Source organism: Ascaphus truei, chromosome 4, assembly GCF_040206685.1.
Source record: "Ascaphus truei isolate aAscTru1 chromosome 4, aAscTru1.hap1, whole genome shotgun sequence".
NCBI lineage: Eukaryota > Metazoa > Chordata > Amphibia > Anura > Ascaphidae > Ascaphus > Ascaphus truei.
In genome coordinates this window covers 360,530,788-360,539,354 of record NC_134486.1, presented here as the reverse complement: position 1 = coordinate 360,539,354, position 8,567 = coordinate 360,530,788, and the positions used below count along the sequence as shown (strand labels likewise).

At 48.4% G+C, this 8,567-nt stretch overlaps 1 long non-coding RNA gene across 1 annotated transcript in view; it reads left to right on the top strand.

Moving 5' to 3' along the window:
* The first annotated feature begins 2,760 nt into the window (after positions 1–2,760).
* LOC142493759 (uncharacterized) overlaps positions 2,761–8,567 on the top strand; it is a 117,425-nt gene continuing 111,618 nt past the window's right edge. Inside the window, exon 1 of the long non-coding RNA XR_012801200.1 lies at positions 2,761–2,853. This is a non-coding gene — a long non-coding RNA (uncharacterized LOC142493759). The remainder of the gene's footprint in view (positions 2,854–8,567) is intronic.

The following is an 8,567-nucleotide window of genomic DNA, read 5'->3' as shown; positions in this document are numbered from 1 at the left end:
GATGCGGGGGAGAGAGGGGGCAAAGAAGCTTGGGGGGGCGAGGGAGATTGGGGGTGGGGGGAGGTTGGGGGGGGGGGCAGGGGTGGGGGCCGCCACGTGCCCTCCCGCTCTCCCGCTGTAACTCCCCATCCGGCACCCAGACTCTCCCTCTGGCCCTCCCTCCTGCACCCCGGCAGTGTGGTCGCATAGGCAGGGAGTGGGACCCGTGGGATCAGGGAGAGATGGAGATGCGGGGGAGAGAGGGAGATTGGGGGGGGGGCAAAGAAGCTTGGGGGGGCGAGGGAGATTGAGAGATGGGAGATGCAGGGGGGGGGAGATGGGAGATGCAGGGGGGGGAGTGAGATGGGAGATGCAGGGGGGGGAGTGAGATGCGAGATGTAGAGGGGGGGAGAGATGGGAGATGCAGAGGGGGGGAGAGATGGGAGATGCAGAGGGGGGGGGAGAGATGGGAGATGCAGGGGGGGGAGTGAGATGGGAGATGCAGGGGGGGAGTGAGATGGGAGATGCAGGGGGGGGGGTGAGATGGGAGATGCAGGGGGGGGAGAGATGGGAGATGCAGAGGGGGGGGGGAGAGATGGGAGATGCAGGGGGGGGAGTGAGATGGGAGATGCAGGGGGGGAGAGATGGGAGATGCAGGGGGGGAGATATGGGAGATACAGGGGGGGGAGAGATGGGAGATGCAGGGGGGGGGAGAGATGGGAGATGCAGGGGGGGGAGAGATGGGAGATGCAGGGGGGGGAGAGATGGGGAGAGATGGGAGATACAGGGGGGGGAGAGATGGGAGATGCAGGGGGGGAGAGATGGGAGATGCAGGGGGGGAGAGATGGGAGATGCAGGGGGGGAGAGATGGGGAGAGATGGGAGATGCAGGGGGGGGAGAGATGGGAGATGCAGGGGGGGAGAGATGGGGAGAGATGGGAGATACAGGGGGGAGAGATGGGAGATGCAGGGGGGGAGAGATGGGAGATGCAGGGGGGGGAGAGATGGGAGATGCAGAGGGGGAGAGATGGGAGATTCAGAGGGGGGGAGAGATGGGAGATGCAGGGGGGGAGAGATGGGAGATGCAGGGGGGGGAGATATGGGAGATGCAGGGGGGGAGAGTGATGGGAGGTGCAGGATGATGATGAAGTGCTGGAGGAGAGACGATGATGATGATGATGATGATGATGATGATGATGATGATGATGATGATGATGATGATGATTTTACCCGTGCGGCCCAATTTTTTTTTCCTTGGAGCATTTCGGCCCTCCGCACTTTACGAGTTGTGCAGGCCTGCCTTAGTGGATAGCCGCTAAGGCAATGAAGGGGTTAAGGCACAATAGCTGCTTTATTGAGGATAGAGGGGGTGAGTGAAGCAGGTACTTGTCCCTTCATTCACCCCCTCTGCCCCCAATAAACATTACAATATGTACTAAACACCAATACACAACCCACCACCTTTGCCCTCACATAAAACCAGAATTTATTTTTTTATACACATGAATGATACCAGAGGCAGCCAGGTGGACCACGCGGGTGTCCGAGGGCCCCAATGGGGTCCCCGGATGAACCTGTGGGTGTTTGGGGGTCCTCGTGTGGTTTGGGGGTACTCGTGTGGGGGTCCTGTGGGTGTCAGGTGGTCCCCGCAGGTGTTTGGAGGTCCTCGTGTGGTCCCTGCAGGTGTCCGTGGACCTACAGGTGGTCCCCATGGGTGTCCGAGGTCTCCAACGGGGTGTCGGGTTCCTCGGGTGGTCCCCGCTGGCCTGCGGTACCAATCCTGTTGTAAAAAAATAAATGTGGCATACATTTAAATAAATTCACCTCCCCCCCGCCCAACAGACACATACAGTACAGTAATAGGCAAAATAACTATTATCCTGATATGGATAATAGCTCATTTGCCCATTATTAAATCAGTCATTAGCCAGGCAGCATAAATAAAGTAAATAAACCTTTCTACTTAACCCTGCCATTATTAAGGGTGTCCTCGTCCGCATACTGCATGGCCATGTCCTCCGTTGCCAGAAAGAATACATGAAATAAAACATTCTAATGGTCCCTAACCCCTTCATTACCTTATCGGTTAATACCCGCTATAGTAATTAAGGGGTTAACCCACCCTCCACCGCTACCCACTCGAGAGGCCTAACCACCCACCTCGGAATCACTATATGCACCCTGTACCCATTGATTGGCATAGTGGTACATCATACCCATATAATATGGGCATGATAAGCCACTATAGCACTCAATGGTAACCCAAATCAAAAAACATGAAGGCCAAAATTCAACAATAATCAAACACAAGCACCTTAAAAAAAAAACCACAATTCAATAAATAAAAACACTAGCCAACCAATTAAATAAATACAAGCAGTAACCAACTAAACAATTAATTAATTTCAACCAGTAGCCAACAAATCAATTAATTATTAAAACCACTATCCAACACATCACTTAAAAGCAAGAGCCAACACAAGAAATCAATTATTAAAAATGCTAATCAATCGAAAAAAATAAACAAAAAAAGCTAGCAAAATGACAAACAATGACATCCACAGAATAAACATAATTAGAAAAAATAACACTCAATACAAACAAAGCATTTGTCAAAAAATCCATTGGCTAATACTGTATTGATCTGTACCCTAAAGGGGTACAGATAAATACATTATCAGTCAATGGGCAATGAAAAACATAAAATAAAAAATATACAATTCAAAAACCTGTAAAAAAATACATATACATACAGTCAATATTTAACTTACCTTTAGAAGCGTTGGCCCTCCGAATCCTGGGATATCATGAAGCTCTCGTACCCGAACGTCATCCAACTCAATTCGACGCCATCCACCTTGAAGATCCGGGCCAGGTAACCAAATTCTTCTTTCTTTGATCTTTTAACACCTTCTTTCTTGATATGTCATTATTTTTTCTTTTCTTCATCTTATTACTTCATCTGTTAATCCAAAACCCAATGGTAAATCCACAGCACGATGTTGACTTGTCGGCTTCTTCAGCTCAAATGAGGCGCCAAGGCTTAAATATGGCCTATGACGTCACATTTTTGGGTCAGATGGTACAGCTCCAAACTGATTGGACGCTGTATCATGTGTCCGCCTCTTTTTTTTTTGGAGAAGGATGTGACGTCATCTTCAAGGGAGGTATGTCACATCCTTCAAACCACATGGCCATATCACATGGTATTAGAGCCAATGGGATTGAGACAATCCCATTGGTTGCTGTACCATGTGATAGTTTACGTTAGTTCAAAAGGATGTGACGTCACTTTAAGTTGCCGATTTTTCTGTTCTTGTTTTACTGTTGAACTCTGCTTCTTTTCAGCTTCCATCCAGCGACCCTGCTGGTGTATACCTATGTCTAATACCTAATACCTTTCCCCGCATGTTTCTTAGAAGACACGGTCTGTTTCTATGTTCTCAATCATCAATCAAAGGAGAACGCACCTAGTCCTATCAGAGCCAGGCGGTGGCATTGCTCACCCCATGGATGTCCGCCTGGGTCAGCCATGGCTGCCAGACCTTTTGGAAATTTGGGCCAGTGTTGTTAACTAAATTTGTCAACTTTTCCATCTGGCAAACAAACCAGATTCTGTTCTGAATCTTATCAATAGATGGAATTGCGTTTTGTTTCCACAATGCAGCGATCTCGCACCACGTGGCTGTTTATGAATTAACGAGATGGACACCTGGAGCATCTGATCAGGGAATGGAGCCCCTGCCGGGACTGAATTGAACATCCTTAGCATATAGGGGGCCAGGATCCCAATAAACGTTTTGTAATATAGGTTAGAGAACCCGTCTGTGCCTGGCACTCTAGAGTGTTTAACACGCTTAACTACTTCAAATAACTCTTCTACTGTAAAATCTTTTTGTAAACTCTCTCACTCCAACCCACTCAATCTTGGCAGTGTCGAGTCAAGAAGCTCTCTAGCAACTAATTTATTTTCCACTCTGGCAAGTTCTGGCGCTGGTTTGTTTAACAAAAAGAGCCAGGGGCTCAACTGAATTTCGAGGTCCAAAATCCTCTGTAGCCAAATCCGAATTTGCTCCCATAAGGGGGCTATTCGAGGGCAGGACCACAGCATGTGTAACAACTGCTGGCTCTCCACATTGCGTAGGACACAAGGGGGAGTAACCCGGGCCAAATTTAGATAATTTTATTGAGGTGAGGTACCACCTCATTAATAACTTATATGCGTTCTCCTTTAATGTCGTGCATATGGAACTCCTGGCCTCTGCATTGAATATCTTACTCCATTCCTCATCCTCTAAAGTCTCGTCTAAATCCGACTCTCATTGGACCATGAAATTTAATTTCTGTGAATAGTCCTTACCCAAACTAATCACTTCTCTGTACATTCTAGATGTTGGCCCCCTTGTGTCATTACCAAACGACAGAGCGTTTCAAAATTCGTCAACGGTATTTGGTATAAAATGCCCGGATTTGGAGGTACCTAAACATTTTTGTGTTAGGAATGTTTTTTTCTGATTTAATCTGATCAAATATCTTGATGGTGATTCTACCCTCCAAATCCTTCAATCTCCAAACCCATGGTGTCTCCATGTCTTAAAATTTTTACTATCCAGCCATGGAGAAAAGTCAGGGTTGCCATATAGAGGGGTCATCAGGGAATGCCTATGTCAGGGTTCTGCTCGCCACAAACCAGGGTCGGACCGCGAGGCTGAGGTGGGGTTGTAAAAGCACCGACCTGAGACCGCGCAGGCTGATCCGGATTGCGCAGTTCGTTGTCAAACGTAGCAGGATCAGGAAAGGAGAAGACAGCGTCGTCGTTGTAGAAGCCAGGGTCAGGACAGGAGATATCAGGATAAACATTGTTCAGGCAAGAGTTCGGCAACAGGTAGTCAGGAGAGCCCCGCTTCAGCTTAGGAGCGCGGGGTTGGCCTCTGCGCGAGCGACGACCATGGCCCATGGTACTGGTCACAGGAGATGGTAGGCAGACCAGAATAGCACACCGCTTTGCTGCACGGATGCACCAGTGCTACAGCGCAAGAGTCCTGAGCGGCTGGGGAATCCTCTGTAACAGCGCAGGAACCAGGACACGGCCTCTCTAGATTAGGGAAAGAGTAGGCCCCAGGAACCAGGAAGCTGAAGATCCACAGGGAAACCTCCGCTACAGTGCAGTAATCAGGAGACTGAAGGGCGCGGGGGATACCTTTGCCTCAGTGCAGGAAAGCAGGAAGCTGAAGACATAGGGGATACCTTTGCTTCAGCGCAGGAGAACAAGCGGGAGCTTGAAGGAAGCTGAAGGACGCAGGGCGGAACCTCCGTATCAGCATAGGAGAACAAGCGGCTTGAAGGGAGCTGAAGGACGCAGGGCGGAACCTGGTATCAGCATAGGAGAACAAGCAGCTTGAAGGAAGCTGAAGGACGCAGGGCGGAACCTGGTATCAGCATAGGAGAACAAGCGAGGGCTTGTGGCAAAACAGTAGACATCCAGTTAGGACTATGCTCGGCAGGGAGCATTATGGGAAGACAATACTTAAAGGCCAGCGGGCCAATCCCCGGAGGGGTGTGTGAAGGTACTGCTCCAATGAATGAATGCAAGTCTAGGTTGCAGTGATAGGCTGCACAGCTGCAGTAGATACCAGAGGGAGTGTGTATAGCTTTGGTGAGTGAATCCAGGCTGCAGCAAACATCAGGAGTGGTGCTCCAGGACTGCACAGTCTGCAAGGTAAGGCAACCAGTAAACTGCGGAGCGGATTCCTTACAGTACCCCCCCCTTCACGCGAGACCTCTGGGCGAACATGAGCACACCTAGAGTTGGGGGACCGGGAATTGTTGCTGAACCGTCTAGGATTGGGGTTAGAGTCGTGGTCCAGAGACTCGTGGTTAATCCTTAGTGTACCCCCACCCCCCAGTGAGAACTGCGGCCAGACAGGACCATCCATGGGTCTTGGGGACATTGAGTTGTTCCTAAAATTCTTTAGGTGGAAAGGGCATCCGTAAACGAGCAGTTCTTTGGTGAGTACAGTTCTAGGATATGAGATTGATGGAAGAAACATCTTTGGTACATGGCTCGCCTCGCAAAAATACTTGGAAATCCAGGGCTGTGAAGAACCAGAGGGTTCCAGAGCAGAAACGGCAGGAGAACCCCTACAGGAAGCCCAGTCTTTAATAAATGAACCGGACTCTAGGATCAGCGGCCCTGATAGTTGATCGAATACACCAGGAGGAACTTTGTAACAGAAAAAGTCTTGGTTGACCACTGCATGTTGGAATTTGCGAGGAATTTTTCCTCTAGAAGGCTCCCAGGTAATGGTTAGTAAGGGTATAGGTTGGTTGGAAGCATCTCCCGGTATTGGTATGGAAGGTGACAAGGCAAGCAGTAAACCAGGCATAGGGACCGAAATCTTGGGATACGTACAGAGTATTTCCAACTGAGAGGAAATAACAGGGGCAACCGAAAATTCCGAGGGACAAAACCATGGTTTAGCAGGAGCAGAGAAGCAAACAACAGTAGAGCTCTCCAATACTGGAAATCTTCATTGGGAGATAATATTGTCAGTGAATCAGGAATAGTCCTTGGGATCTTCAAATCAGTAGCTTGAGAAAAAGGCAGAGCCAGGGTAGTGGTGGGAGGGAAGCTAACATCAGAAGCTGAAGTCTGTACCTCAGTGACAGGGCCCTGAGAATCAACAAGCAGCAAGTATGAACTATGAAAACTCTTAATGACAGGCACCTTAGGAGTACAAGGAGTCTTTTCCGAAACTGCAATGGCCCTAACCACAGGGGTACCTAACCTGACAAAAACATGAATTGGTGTGTTTTCTAGTGCAAAATCTCTGATCACAGGACTCCTAACCGATAGTGAGGGTGTCTGGGTTTGATTAGAGAAAAAATCAGATGTATTGATAAGTGACTTAGAAACAATTACTGAGGTTCTAGATTTGCTGGACATGTGAGAAAAAATACCCTTTAAGACAGGAGTTTTCATTTCTTCCCAGAGTAACCCCATGTTTGCTGGGGCATATTTAGACACAGTACTGAGGGACTGGGTTTCAGCAAAGGCAGGACAGCTAAATAGCTCAGATTTAAACCCCAGGACTTGTAATATATGCATGGTGACCTCAGACAGTACTAAGGAAGTGACCACAGATATGCTGATCCCTGGAGAATTAGCCTGGACAGAGAAATCAGGGGGACCCCCAATCAGGATACTCCTTGTAGGAAGAGCTTCAGAATCAGAAGGAGAATCATTACCTCTCAGAGTCTCAAAACTAGTAAGATACAATTCAGCGAAAAGGGAAACAGTGTGCAAGCTTTATACTAATCTATATGAAAAAGCGTCACTTTTGGGAGAAAACCGTGCGTCAGCAAACATTCCTGGGAACATAATATGAACCCCAGGAGGGACATACAGACTACTGTATGCTTTTAACCCTAAGCTTAAAGAGGAGGAGAACTCAGACAGTACACGGGGGTTAATCATAACTGTACTGGTCTCTGAAGTAGGTATTTGGTAAGGAATGTCTGGGAAACCAGAAATTACTGCAGACTCCATAATGTGGGAACTATGCGCTAAAGCAGGGATCACCGCTATGTGGGCGACAGGCTGGTTCAGCGAAACACCCGGGAGAAGGAACTCTGCGAGCAAGCTTAGGGAAAAACCTGACTCCTGAATACATTTATCAGGAACCAGAACTTTAGCCGAAGTCTCCGGAGACGAAACTGCGGAAACTTGAGCTGAAGCAGGGGATTTATAGCAAAGAATATCTAGGGACTCCGTACGGTTATGGGAATCCCTCAATGCAACCTCTGCTGTCTGACTTGTGGACTCATTCTCTGAGGCTAAAACGAAGGCATTAACTTGGAGGCAGCAAGAATTTACAGGGGTTAATGCAGACAATGCCTGAGAGTAAAACATAGGTAATCTTCTCTCTGTATTAGGACAGACCAGGAATCTCTCCTCTGGAGCTAGGGGCGTGACCATGGCTGACAGAGAACAGGGATTTACCAAAGGAAACTCAGAGAGCTGCCCCACAGGGGTTAATACAGAAATAACCCTGGGAACAGAACTTAGGGATTCTTTCTCTGACGGGGAAAGCGCACAGGACTGCCTAGCAGAGTTTAAAGCTGGAAAACCCTCAAGAGCTGGAGTGACAGATTCAGAGTTAGAAATAGGGGAACAAAGGGACTTATTCTCTGATAGTAGAACCTTAGTGTTGGCTAGTGAAACATATGTATTCTCCAGGGGAACCTCACAGGACTGCTCGGCAGGGGTTAAAGCTGGAAAACCCTCAAGACCTAGAGAAAGGACTTCTGAGCTAGAAATAGGAGAACTAATGAACTTATTCTCTGATACAAGAACATTAGTGCTGGGTAGAGCAACATATGTATTCTCCAGGGGGACCTCACAGGACTGATCGGCAGGGGTTAACGAAAACATATCATTGGTGTCAGGGAACCCGGCCATACACTCAGGGCAAGGATCCGTGGTAGACCAGGGATACAGCCAAGCGGCAGCGAAGCTGGCGAGGGGAGGATCCTGTTCTTTTATGCAAATGTCCAATGTCATGGAAAGGATATGGGGTGTTTTTTGGG